At 39.1% G+C, this 14,512-nt stretch overlaps 1 protein-coding gene across 1 annotated transcript in view; it reads left to right on the top strand.

The window, feature by feature from the left end:
• The window catches only part of Zbtb20 (zinc finger and BTB domain containing 20), a 699,482-nt gene that overhangs the window by 534,351 nt on the left and 150,619 nt on the right, over positions 1-14,512 (top strand). Inside the window, exon 8 of the mRNA XM_042667352.1 lies at positions 515-562. The gene's annotated coding sequence lies outside the window, so the exon portion shown is untranslated. The remainder of the gene's footprint in view (positions 1-514; positions 563-14,512) is intronic.

Raw genomic sequence — 14,512 nt, 5'->3', positions numbered from 1 at the left:
ACCCTTAAAGAGATAAGATATATCATCTTTCTCAAAATTTGCTGAAAGTAATGATGTACTACGTAGTAAAGCCTGTACCTATTCTAGTCACAGCTGTCCATGAAAACTGTCTTCCTGTGTCCATGCAGTTCAGTAAGGTAGTCACTGTGACTGAAAAGCACTTGAAATGCGGCTAATGTGACATTTTTAGGGTTCTCTTAAATTTTGAAGAATTTAAATTTAGACAACTATAGCTGCTGGCTACTGTATTGAGCAGTGACACAGTTCTATGAGTATGACATGGATCAAAATCTTAGCTTTCTTTGCTCTGGGAAGTACTATTATTGATCATTATAGCAGGGAGTCACATTTTTGGAAAATTTCTCTGAGGCTGACCCTCCTTTACTCTGGAACTACTGGTGACCAAATCAACTCCGTTGGTAACATCCACTCCCGTAGGTACCCAGATATGCTTTTCTTCTCCTCATTGTGTTATTGTATGTTTAATTAATTTGGTTTCTTTTTCCCCCTTTAGTTTTTCTATACCTGGACCATCAGTCTGTCACCTGCTCCTACCCTTTAGGTAAGTAAAACTGGTTTTTTTTTAACCTTTAAGGGAAAGTATCAATAAGAGTTGTGAAATTTTGGTTGCTAGTGTCATCTTTTCTAGTTTATTTTGTTTTTGTATCTTCGGTATGTGTTGGCTTTTATGTGTATGTTTGGAGTTGGTACTGGTGGTAGTATCAGAGTTGCTTCCTGCTGGTCTTCAAGGTTTGTCTTCTCACATGGCCATGGAGCAGGAGGAGAGGCATTGCCAGTGTCCTTTTTTGTTTTCCTCTGGAAAGAAAACCATTTGAAAGTAATGTTAAAGCCAGACACCAGTGGCTCATGCCTATACTCATAGCTACTCAGGAAGCTGAGATCTGGGAATCATAGTTACAAGCAAGCCTAGATAGAAAAAACAAGAGACTCCTATCTCAAATTAACCAGCAAGAAGCCATAAGTGGATGTATGGCTCAAGCATAGAGCACCAGCCATGAGGGAAAAAAAAATATTAAAAAAAAAAAGATGAGAAAGACTTCCTGAGTTCATGCCTCCGTACCAGCCTCAATAATAATATTATGTTATATATTATCATTATTATTATTTTTTTTAAATGGCAAGCTTCCAATCATGAGCGAGTTCTAAGGCCAGTGGTCTAAGCCACTACACTTTTATAAAGACTGCCCTTTACTTTGCTGCAGTTGCTATTTGCCAAAATTGCTGTTGTCTTAAACTAGAGCTTACATTCTGCAGCCAGATATCAGCCAGGAAAACTCCACTGTCAATCAATGGGCAATTATTTATTCTTCAGTTACTCAACCATCCCCAGGTCCATCCGTTTTTAATTTTAACTTCTAGATCACAGCTTTCATTTATTGACAAAATTTATAATATCCCTTTACTAAGAAGAACAAGACTGAAAAGTAAATAGGCAAAAATTTTTTGCAAAATTATAAAGTCTAGTAGGTGAAAAAAAAAAGAAATCGAGGATTTTACTTCCAGGAGATTTATAGAAGATACCATTCTTTTTTGGGAAAGATATAAGGTAATTAGGGAAAGAAATAAAGGAGTAAAGGACGGAAGGAGGGAGGAAGGGAGGAAAGAAGAGAGGGAGGGAAGGAAGGAAGGAAGGAAGGAAGGAATACTTGATATTAAATGAAGAGAACAACTAATGTTTAAAGACCAAATGAGGCTGCACTAAGTGGGTTTGGATAAATAATACTTTGAGCTGCGGGAAAACAGTTCTGGGGCAATGAAACCAAATAATCAAAGTCACAACTAGAGATGCCACCCAAGAAATCCTACAGGGAGTGACAGTTACCTAATATGAGAAATAATCACCAGCATCCTTCTGGCAGCATCTCACTGTCCCTGTTCACAGCATCGTATCTTACTTCCCTGACTCTCTACTCCAATGTGTTTCTTGTGTTGTAATCATTCTCACAGAAAGGAAGCTTCCCATGGCTTTTCTGCTTGTGTGACTTGCGTGAACCTCCCTAGAAGCTAGTGGCAAATACATTTCCTCCAAAAGATGCTAAGACTAAAGTGGAATGTGATATATAATGTAACAGAGAAAGGCAGGTGATTAGACTTTCCAAAGATGGGTGCTGTCTATAATGTATTCGTATAACAGGTGGGGTCCTACCTGCACCCAGTGACTCCTGTTATTCTCTGCTCTGTATATGGATAGAGGAGCTAGCCAATGCTTCGAGGATGTCAGTGTACATTCTTTATGGTTACTACGTTATGTCTTCACATCCTTCCCCTCAGTTACCTAGCACTGTATATTTCTGGTCCTCTGACTGGCAAATCATTTTTGTTACAGTTCTTTTGTGTAAAAACAGCTCATATAATAGCTCTGTGTTAGACACAGCACTAATCCACACATCACCAGGATGAGTCAGCACTGCACTTCTGCCCGCCTGGCTTAGCTATTATGACGTCAGCGCATTAGGGCCAGCCAGACACAAGCAATATATGAAATCTGTGTGTCACCTATTAGAAATCGAATGGGAAACCTTTGAGATTGAAAAGAAAAACATAATCGAAAAGCATCTGTAGCTTATAGGACAATGTGAAACTGATTCTGTGCTGCATCAGCCATCAGTCAAGCAGCTCCTAGATAGATCCTATTTTTTAAGCTGTAGTGAATTATAGTCCATTCATGGACGCATAACCTTGTCCCACCCATGGGCCCGGCTTCATGGCTGCTTGAATTGTTTCATATCCTAAGGCTGCCTTTAAGTCAGCAGGATGACAGAGGCTGTGACAGTCCTGCTGTCCTCAAGTGCCCCATGGACATAGCTGATGGCTCCAGGGGTGGTGGCCCAGAGACCCATCAAAAGAAAAGGAAATGTTCCTTGGGAACAGATCAGAACATTGTCTCTCCAGTGTGTCTCACTCCAAGAGCCTCCTCAAGGGCTTCTCTGGACAGGTGCAGACTTCAGCCTGTTTGACCTTGTCTCCTTTGCACTGAATTTAGTCTAGTGTCCCAATCTGGATTTGACCCAAATTTGAAGAGGAACTGAATAAGCTGCCAAACTTTCCCCCAAGAGTTTTCCATTCCATTACTCTTTAGCAGAAATGAAAAACAGCTCTCTATTACCTGCCATGCTGCCGTGAAGCAGGTGGCACAGACCTGGCCTACTTGGGAAACCCAGTTCTTAAAAGTTAGGCCTCTGTTCAGTTCAGCCTCAGATGATTCTCAGCACAGTACCTTTTCGTATTAAAAATGTTTAAACAGCCAGGTGCCAGTGACCCAGCCCTATAAGCCTAGCTACTCAGGAGGCTGAGAGATCTGAGTACTGCCGTTTGGAGTCAGCCCAAGCACACCAGCCTTATCTCCACTTAACTCTTTTATCTCCAAAAAGCCAGAAGTGGATACGTAGATCAAGTGATAGAGTGCTAGCCTGGAGCTCAAAAATTCAGGGACAGTGCTCTGGCCCTAGTTCAAGCCCCAGGCTGGACACACAAGTAAGAAAAATTACAGCATTGAAAAGGGTGACTATTTGCTACCTTAATGACAGCCTCTGTTAAAAAGGCATTTATCCATCTATCCCTCTTGCTGTCACCCCAACCAATCACTATCCCATGTGGTACCCATCAGAAAGTGCCTTACTGCTGGGATCTTCTGCTTTCATTAACTTGCTGATAGTTTCCTGCCATGTTTATAAATAATGGATGGTACTGCTTCGCTTAGTTTTGATGGCTCTTTATTTAATTTTCAGTCAACAAACGTTTATGGAAAGCTTGTTACTATGCTTGATTCTGAGAACTAAAATAAGAAATGCTTCCTTTTGTTAAGAATTTCATGTCTAGAGCTGAAGGTGTAGGTTGGTGGTAGGGCATTTGTCTAGCAGGCACAAAGACCCTGGATTCCGTTCTCAGCACTGCCAAAAGATAAAATACAATATCACAGTTTAATAGGGGAGACAAATAAATGAATAAAGCCTATTACCTATGTCAGCAGAGAATTAAAGAGTGCTCACCTGCATGTAGATAGGCATCCAATATGGTTCTTCAGATCAAAGAGTAAAAACACGTTTACCAGTGAATATAGGAGAGGGACAAGAAAAAAAGGGTCATAATCAGGAAAATACCAAGAGCATTTATACGTTAGGAAGCATCAAGTAGCAGCCAGATCCAAAGCCCTGAGTTGTCTCATGTGGCTGGAACATGGTGGTTAAAGGAGAAAACTGAGAGACAGAGCTGGAAGCAAGCAGGAGGCAGATCTAGAGGCAGATAGAGGACCAAACAAGGGAGATTGGACTCATTCCTGCAGCTCAAGGAGACTGGAGAGACTTTTAAGCAAATGTATGTCCTAGGAAGAGCACTCTGGTAGTAGTATAGATGGCTGGCTGAGAATAGGGAAACCAGGTCAAAGGTGAAACTCAAGGGCCTGTTCAGTATTCTGGGGGTGGAATGATAGGGAGAATTGGCATAGGCATTAACATTTGCACAATACTAGCATATCTTGGCATACTGCATAATCCTTGCCTTCTAGGAGAAAGGCTGATGTGTTGTATGAGGCCAAATTTCAGACCAAAATACATCCTTCCAGGAGCCTTACTGGAGACTCCAATTTGAATCAGAACTTATTCTAGAAGCTTCCTACTGAGCTGTTGGGACAGGTGAGGTGGGGGGGAGGGGGGGGAGAGGCGGGAGCAGTAGTGATTCTTCTGCCCATGGGCATTGGGCAGGGGAAAGGGATCTGGGAAGACATGGCCAGTGTCCTTTTCTTTCACCTGAAAATGAAACCGTTTAATAATGTCTCCCCAAAGTCAATCCGTGCCCTCATTTGCTATCATTTTCCCATTGCTGCCTTTTTCTGAGCAGAATTTCCAAACCATTGAACTGAATGGCAACTTATGCACAGCCGGGTGTTGAAACAATTCAGTATATTCATTCCTTCTCTCTGAATTAGAGTTCACCATAAGCGTGCTTTTCTCTTGTTCACTTGGGGCTGCCAGGACAATTTAAAGGAAATTTTCAACAGCTTATGTCTCACGTACCATGTTCTCTTTTGCAAATGGGAGAGATGCGTGGGTGTGTTTAAGTCTTCGTGTAGTGCTTTCTAGAGAAAGGTTTGAGAAGAGGAACAAGATGAGGAGCAGGGACCTTTGAAAGCCCAGGTCCCCCAGTGACCTGAGTGCAGCACGTAGGCTGGTGATCAGATGGTCAATTATGTGTTTGTCAAAACACAGTGGGCTACATTCCAGACTGCCAGCTTTGGAGGCCCAGCTTCTGCCAACCAAATGTCATCTGGGAACATGCAACACTGGGCACTGTGAAGGAGTTTGAAATAGACCATGCCACAGCCAACCTACTGCCAGTCTTATAGCACCAATATGGCATGCACAGCCGGGCCCCATGTTTCAGAGCTCAGGAATTCACTGTACTCAATTCAAGAGGTCAGATGGGTTCATGTTTTCAAAGCCTGTGTTCTCTGCTTTGAACACTGTGACTTGCTCCTCAGCAATTTCCAAGGGATTTTTCCAGTCACATCTCTGTGGAAACCACTCTTTTTTGTGATGGTTATAAGAGCCTTGTAAATGTCCCAGAGGAGAGGGGAAAAAAATAAACTTGCACTAACAAAGACTGTGATTCTTACAAGGGATTCCAACTCTTAGGAAATTACATTAAAGGTGCATAGCTTTTAAAATATCAGGAACCACCTTGGCAACTTATAAAAAGCAGAAGGGCTTTGCCTATTTTATAAAAGTGATTTGCATATACCTGCATAAATAATGTCCCCACCTGTACTTTTATGCATTTAGGTTGAATAAATTAAATTCAGTGATCTTTAAAATATTCACTGTCTTTCAATGCTCATACACCATTTTCAGGACACTTTCGCCTCATTTTTTTTTTCCCCTGCTGTGGTAGTAGTGGCTATTTTTTTAAATCTTTTGACTAATTCAGAGAATTAACATATGTGAATCTACTATCCAGGAACATTATCTCCCTTTGCTTGCCCTGCTTTTAGCCTTTTTACCTACCAGAGCATGAGTTCCATATATTTTTCATAAGAGAAAATGGAGGAGTAGATTAGGAAGGTGGAAACACAACACTGCATATACACATACACACACACACACATACACACACAAATTCAGCTATATACAAATTCACAACTCAAGAATACATTCATTCTAACCTTTTCTTTCTTTGGCCCCCTCTTTACAGCCCCTTTGAAAACCATCCAGCCACTAACTCATATCCATTACAACTTGGACCTTTAAATCAGAACCTGAACATTAAGTCACACTTATCCAGTAGATTTTATCAAGCACTTACTAACTATAAGGAATCATGTTTAGTGGGGAGTTAAAATATAAAATAGGACACTGTCCTTGCTTGTTCTAAAGGAACTTAAAATTGAGTTAGCAAAAGCATTTATACCATTGAGTGGTTTTTGTATGCATGAAAGAAAATAAATGACTAAGTTCCAAAAAGAATGACATAATCCAGGAAGTACTAGAGCATTTCATTCTTGAAAGGGACTCTTTAAGGCTGGAAATTTTCACATAAAATGTAATTCATATGGATCTTAAAAGATGGCTGGAAAGAAGGAAAAGAAGAAGGAGGAGGAGGAGAAAAAGGAGGAGGAGGAAGAGGAAGAGGAAGAAGAATAATAGTAATAGTAGTAAGATAATTATATTTTACACAAAAACATAGACCTAAGTGTTGATATCTTCCTTTAGCACTAACATTCCCCATCCAACTTCTAAAACTATTATTTAAAAAGACAAAAGAATTGGTAACTAGGAGCCAAGTGTGGTAGAGCACATATATAATTCCAGTTACTCAGGAGAATATCAAATTGGAGGCTAGCCCAGGGAACGTCATAAGATTATGTCTCAAAAACATACAAACAAACGGTCTGGGGACATGATTCAAGTGGAAGAGTGCTTGCCTAGCAAATTGGAGGTTCTAGGTACAATCCCCAATACTAATAACAACAACAAAATGATAGCAAAAGAATAAAAAATTTTAGACATATTGCATTATCAAAACACAGTGTATTCATAAACTGCCTTGTTGAATGGAAACTCCTTTGTGCAACTACTTAAAGATAATGAAAATAATTTTTTCAAAAGAATGTGGCTTATTTCTAGAGGCAAACTTTGCTCCTTGACCCCCTTTACTCTAAACTTTAGACAAGCCTTCCAAAGGAAAAATGTGGCTCTACATAGAACGAACACTTTTCCAGATCACTGACTCTCACTAGTTCAAGTAAAAACAGGAAGGATAAAGGGATGAAACTCCTGTGCTTACAAGATTTGATTGATCCAGTTATACCTAAATGAGAAATATGGGCCAAGGGCTGTCGTAGCAACAAGGCTGATTCCTCCCCAAGAGGTGAGGAGTGTTTAGAAAACTTCCTTCTAGAAACTAGGCATGAGGAAGTTCCCTTGGTCAACGTGGATATACACAGACGAGAAAACAAGAGAAAGGAATCCGGAGTGGGGATCAAAATGGGAACCAGAGCCCAGAAGTCTAATAAAATTCTCACCTGTCTAAGCAGACACAGTCACAGCAGTTCTCCAAGTTCTAGGTTAATCAACATTCGGTAGCAAATGAAGCTGTTGGCATGGAAGTTCTTAGCATCGGGGTTTGATAGACATCTAATTACCTAGTAGAGAAAACTGAAATCCTTAAAAGTCTATTCAGAAGGAACAGCTTAAAATGGTCACACAAAAATCAGCCTTGCATGGTGGTCCATGATTGTAATCCCAGTACTTAGGAGGCTTTATCATACATAGGAAGACCATGTCTCAAATAAACCAGGAGAAGGAAGGGAGAGAAGAAGGGAGGAAAGGAGGGAAAATGAACCAGTACCAAAGACAAGAGAAGCTTTAAGGATAGCAGGCAGCAGCATTAAGTACTCTAAAAGGTCAGATAGGTCAAGGGCTGGAAACACTATTTTGGATTTCCTGTTGGCTGTGATAAAAGCTGTTTTGTTTAAGTGATAGAAAAGTGACTTGTTTGTAATGGGATGAGGAGAGAGTAAGAGGTGAAGAAACAGAACAAATGTCAACAACTCTTAGAAGTTTTGCTGAGAAGAAAGGAAACTGTGCTAGTATAATAATACCTTGAGGGGCAAGGCAAGGTCAAAAGAAGCTTTAGAAAATGGAAACACTTCTAGGTCTTGTATGTCTTTGGGAAGAACACAGTAGAGAGGATTCAATATGCAGGAGTGAGAGGAAGATGGGATGATCCCTGGGAAGGCTAGAGAGCTGGTTCCCTGCGTGTGAGTGGAGGAGCAAAGGAGGTATGCCTTCTCTGTTATGAGGAAGAGGAAGCCAAGGATGGGGCAGGTGCCAGCTCTTGTATGGATTTGCTGCTGACAGGTCACAAGGTATCTATCTTACATACTGGCTACTCAGGTATGGGGAGCTTGTACCAACAGAAGCAGGGGATCTAGTGAAAGTAGAGGTACTTGTTCTGGGGACAAATAGAATTACAAGTTGACCAAAGAAATTTACTAGTAGTCTCCTTGGCCATGTAGAAGGCCCAGCTCCTTGTCACCTCCAACTCCCCATTCCTTGGAAGTACCAAATAATTGTTTTATTCCCCCTCCCAATCTACTCTCCATCTACTACCAGTCCTCTCATATATACCTACATATATGATTGACAGTTGGATCATCTACTGGCAATCTCATAGAATGTGAATTGTCTCTAAATTTTAAGATCTGGCATCTAACTTTTTGGAAGACTAAAAAAGAGAAAAGAAAGCCAGACCCATTGCCTCATATCTGTAATCCTAGCTACTGAGGAGGCTGAGATTGGGAGGGTTGAGGTTCAAGGACAGCCTTGGCAAAAAGTTCATGAGACTCCATTTCAACCAATGGAAAGCTGAGCTGAGTGCTGCATGTCTATCCTCTCAGATATTAGGGGAAAGCATAAATAACCATCCCATGCAAAATGTGAAGCAATAAGTTTGGGAGAATGGCTCATGTGATAGAGATCCGGCCTAGCAAGTGTAAAGTCCTTAGTTCAAACCCTATTACTATGGGGGATGGAGGGTGAGAAACAGAGACAGAGAGAACAGATTAGAATGAGAGAGGAAAGAAAGGAAAAAGAAGGTAGAGGTAGAAAGGTGAGAATAAATGCTACTTGATTACAGAAAACCTGAGGTAGCCTCTCATCCTCTTTATTCAAGGGAATTCTCACTTGAAATCAATAAATGAGCCTCTGTTCCTAATGTTGACCATTACCCTCCACAAACAGCTCCCAGACCTGGAGATATATCAGAGAATTACAGATACTACAACTCCAGCTGCTGCAATATATGAGAGATCAGAGGCAGGTAGAAATTCCTAATTTCCCACTGTAAGTAGTATCCTTCATTCAGATTTATGCTGGAAATTATAAAATGACAGTTTAGAAAGAGGTAGTGGCAGTGATGGCTTTCTATATATAAGTACATTCTATTCTGCTTGATCCCTGTAGGAAATGGCATTAGGACCATTTGCCTCCAAACAAAATTACAGATACATCTGGGGTGAAGTTTGGCAGCTGTTGAGTGAAGCAGCTGTATTTTTTTAAAATTTACTTTTTTCATGATTCTATAATTCCCATTTATTGTAAAATATTAAGAAAATATAGAGTAAGCAGAAAACATCCATAATCCTGCAGCATAGGAAAAACTACTATTAAAACTTCCTTCAACCACTTTCTTATCTGCCCTAGGTTTTGTTAGAATTTAATTCAATATACATTTTTGTATAAGGATATATAAGATTTTAACTCAATACTATATGATAAATACTTCCTTGTGTAATTACAAATTTATGATGAATATCACTGTGTAAATAACATTCTACTATATATAAAACCCCAGAATTTACTAAACTATACCCTATCAATATTTACATTATTTCTAGTACTTCAACGTTTTGTATTTAAAAATCCCTTAAAGACTCAATGTGTGGCTCAACTGGTAGAGTACTTGCCTAGCAAGCAAAAGGCCCTGAGTTCAAACCATAGTACTGAAAAAAAAATCCTTTAATGTAAGCATAACAATGCATCACATTGAATCATGAATTTCCTTTGTCAAATTCAAAGGAAATTTGAAGTAGGCAGTAATATCAGCCACCAAGAAAGTGGTCAGGCAATGATATCACTCTTAAAAAGAGCTAGTAATTATTAATGACAATAAAAGTCTATTGGAATTTCTAAGTACATATTGCAAAGTTTCTCTAAGCTCTTCTTTACCCGAAAGGAAAAATATGTCTAGGATAATCTTAGCAGATGAGCAGAATAACTCAATAGCTATGAACATATGACCATATGAGATGATGTTAAGCAAAATGAACTCTAAGATATGGACACAAGAAGTTTTTCTTTGTTGTTGCTGATTTTAATGTACTATGTGATTTTTTTGTATGTCTTGATTTCTTTTGTATGTTCTTCCCCCTATGGTATACCCTCTGTTGTCATTGTATTTGATTTTGGTACCCTGCTATTGTATATGTCTATTTGAATTAGGGAAGGGAAGGAGAACAACAGAATGGTGAAACAAAGGACAAGAGGGGAACCAATGCAATAGCGATATTCACAAGACAATATGTTGGAAATTATATGTACAACTTGGGGCGGGGGGGTTGGGGAGAAGGGAAAGTAGGAGAAAACTGGGGGAAGAGGTAATAAGTTTGACAAGAAATGTACTCATTACCTTACTTATGCAACTGTAACCCCTCTGTATATCACCTTGACAACAAAAAAATAGCAGAGGGAGAAAAAATATATTACCAAAAAGTTATCATTTTATTCTAAGAATTATACATTTTAGTCTAAGAAGTATACACTTAATGGTGCCTCAATTTGTAACATTGGTGGTATATATAAAGAACAAAGTGAAATTCTTTCAAACTCTCACAGCTCAGAGATGAACACTGTGAACACTTAGGAAGTGCATTTCCATACATACTCATTTATCAGTCTCTTTTCCTTTCCTCTTCTTTGTCTTTCTCTTTCTATAATAAAAGGCAAAGGAACTTTCTGTTTTGTAATCTACCTTGTTCATGTAACATTATATTAGTCATTTTTACATGTTAGTAAAAGCAGGTCTGTATTATCGTTACAGCAACATTATAATCAACTATATGGATCCTATATTGACTCAGTAGTGACTTACCAGTGACTTACCAGTGGACATTTGAGATACAGAGATCTTTATTTTTTACTAAATACTCCTACAGTAACACATGTCTGCATGTATTTTTATATACTCATCTGATTATTTCCTGAATTTAAATATTGAAACTACCAAAGTGAAATACATATACTATATTTATGGCAATACTATATATATACACACACATATGCATATATAGAGACAGTACAGTATATGTATACTGGCAATATAGTATTCATATGTATATATGTGTATGTATATAGGTGTATGTATATACTAAACTATATATACTTTAATATATATACTATAATGCCAGTAAAGTTTTATCAATTTATACTGTTACCAACAAAGAATGGTATCTTCATGAATCCTGTTATTCTCCATTTTAATTCTCCCCTATAAATGAATCTTTTCATATTAAGTGTATGAAATGCATTTTTCATGTTAAAAAAAACAAAGCCTGAAAATTTGAAAATATTATAAATTTACTACATGAAAATGAAAATTTTCATAGAAAAAAATTTAATTGGGAAAAATATTTGTGACATACCACTTTCAAATTGGTTATAAATCAACAATGCAAATAGTTTTTAATTATTTCTATTAGTAGTAAGGTAAGCTTCTTCACCCCCATTTTGGGTTGCCAGCCTTCACCCTGGGTCATCCACAAGCCACGTCCGGCCACAGATGTCTATTCCCATGGGCCCCGGCTGCATCAGCAACAGAGTCCCGAGGCCCAGTGCCAGTCACACACGGGTTCTTTTAGAAGAATGCCACTTTTAGAATGTATTGCCCCATCATGCTATAGGATGGTTTTTGGCTACAATGACAGCTGTAAAATGTATTGACTTTGCTATGTGCCAGATATAGGATATTTTCCCTGACTGTAAGCCAGCTATAGAACGTCCTTCCCTGGCTGTCTGATACCTCCAGTGTCCAGCTGTGACTACAAAGATTTTTCTGCCCCAGCCCCTTCTTCTGCCTTCAGATTGCTGACACTGTATCTACCTCTATGGCTCTGAGAGCAGTTTGCTACTCTCTATTCTGTGAGAGATAGCCTGTTGGCTTTGGCTGATAATAAATACTTTCTTCTTCTTCTTTTATAGTGTGTCCGAGTGGTTTTCTGGATTGGCACTTACACATAATGTTTAAAATTATTTATGTTTTGTTATTTACATTATCAAGTTGTTTCAAATCACTACTGTTTATATCTTCAAAGTTGTTTTATTAATTTAATTTTTATTTTAATTAGCTACGTGGGGAGGGCACAAGCAGTCTAACAAGTTCTTAGATCCTTAATGTGATTTACTCTGAGGTCACATGACCTCAGACCCACCGTTATTATCCTTCCAGGAATACTGTGAAGTGGGGAGCAAAGCACCAGTTGGGGAACTGTGGTGTTTCAAGACAGGCTAGGGAGTTTCTTCCTGGTTACATATATTTATGAGAACACAGACAAGTTGTTCACTCATACAAATGTGAAAATGCTCATCTGCGCGCTGCCATCAGACTCCAGAATCAGTAAACTATCAAGAAGGGAAAAATACACGCTGGCAGCATCGCCTTATCCATGTCTCCAGGACAGGATTGACACTATTTTTTCTAGCAGATTTAAATAGAAATTTCTGGATGTTCTCAGAGAGTGCTAGAGGCCATGTCATCAGTGTCCTCCACCTTTCCCCCGTTTCTGGCTCCCATGTGTATGACTACATACTTGATGAGATGGAATATTTTTCAGCAACTCCAGGGAAAGTGCAAGACGCTAGAGAGACAGGATTGCCATACTGACAGCGTCACCCCAGCACCCACAGTACACACTGCGACAGGACAGGTCACATCGGGGCTCTCAGAGTGCATGCTCTGGGTGTCTCAAGAGCCTTCCTTCACCACAGGAAATCCAGTTACAGAAGATAAGGGCTCCAGGGCACTCTTTCCTCCTTTTCCAGAAAAGTACATCCATGAAAGTCACGTGTGCCTTGAATCCACTTAAATAATAGCATCCAGGAGGGAAGAAGAAGCAAGGCAAGAAGGTCCCTCTAGGCCAGACTAACTAAAGAGCATGGCATGAACGAGGCCTAGTAATCACGTGCTCTCTCCCTGAGTGCTCACACGCCACATGGACCAGGCTTCAGCGCTGCTCGTGGCTGCTCGTGATGTGAGGCTGACGCAGGAACCTTGTGCTAAATACCTTGCCTTCTTAGTGATGCGCTTAGAAAACCACTTCTGGAACAGAGCTGTGTTAACACTATGAGTGTTCTTCATATTCTTTTTCACCCTTTTCTTTCCCATAGTCTTCTATTCAAAACCTGGTTCTATGTGTGTATACACACATATTGGTATTTATCTCATACATAAGGAGCCTGTTGGTTCATTTTTACTCAAACACTTGCAGAGGCAAACTGTAAGGAAGTATGATAATAATAAAATTAAGAGTTTAGGTCCATCCTGTTGTCTTTTTCCAAACTTGGTCATATCAGTGTTACTCATTCCTTCCAATACAGGATAGTGACTAAAATCAACAGTACCTGCCGTACTCAGATGTTTATTTTGATGAGCTCTCCAGGCCTTTTGCACTATGGAGAGCTAAAATAGTCCCTTCTCATAAATTTCTAAACTTTTTTGGCACATGGAAAATAATAACCAACTCTAATTTACAACTGATCATGTACTTTGAAAGAGAGAGGTGTGTGCCTTATAATAGAATACAAGTAAAAGGTATACCTAAATCTTTGATATTATCCTTCAGTATAAGCTATGGAAGAAGCATAAAAATAAGTAATGAAAAGTTTCCCAACAGCTAATTTTATGGGATTCCCCATCCCACCCCTGCTTTAACCATAACTATCATGATTGAATAATTTCCCCTATCCTTCTATCAGTATAGCATTTTTCATATGAAGATTAAAAATAATCTTAACACCACTTAGTGTTAGTGAAGTACAGTGCATATAGTTTTTGTACACCATCTATCCATCTATCCTCAAATAACCACTTTTTTCATTGCCATGTAACTAGCAGCCATTAATATTGCTCATCTATATAAATACCAGACCAGTTAAAACACAGCAGGAAGTATATTTTACTCCCCAACCCAAACTTCTTATCTACACAGAAAAGACGATTGATTCATGAATGTTGTATGCAGAAAACTACTGCAGAGATTTGAATCTTAGTGCAGTAATCCAAGAGAAATTTTACTAACCATTCTTATTTGGAGATTCCCCTTTGTCAAACCAAGATACGCTTCGAAGAATTCTTTTTGAGTTATTTTGTGTTGGATCCTGGCTTATTTCTTCTTAGAAAATAGAGAAGGGTGGGCCAGAAACTACTGGCTCATGTCTGTAAT

The sequence above is a fragment of the Dipodomys spectabilis genome, unplaced genomic scaffold (genome assembly GCF_019054845.1).
Source record: "Dipodomys spectabilis isolate Male_0828 unplaced genomic scaffold, ASM1905484v1 ptg000017l, whole genome shotgun sequence".
NCBI classification, from domain to species: Eukaryota; Metazoa; Chordata; class Mammalia; order Rodentia; family Heteromyidae; genus Dipodomys; species Dipodomys spectabilis.
Note: the sequence above shows the minus strand (reverse complement) of the source record. Positions and strands in the feature narration are given on the sequence as shown.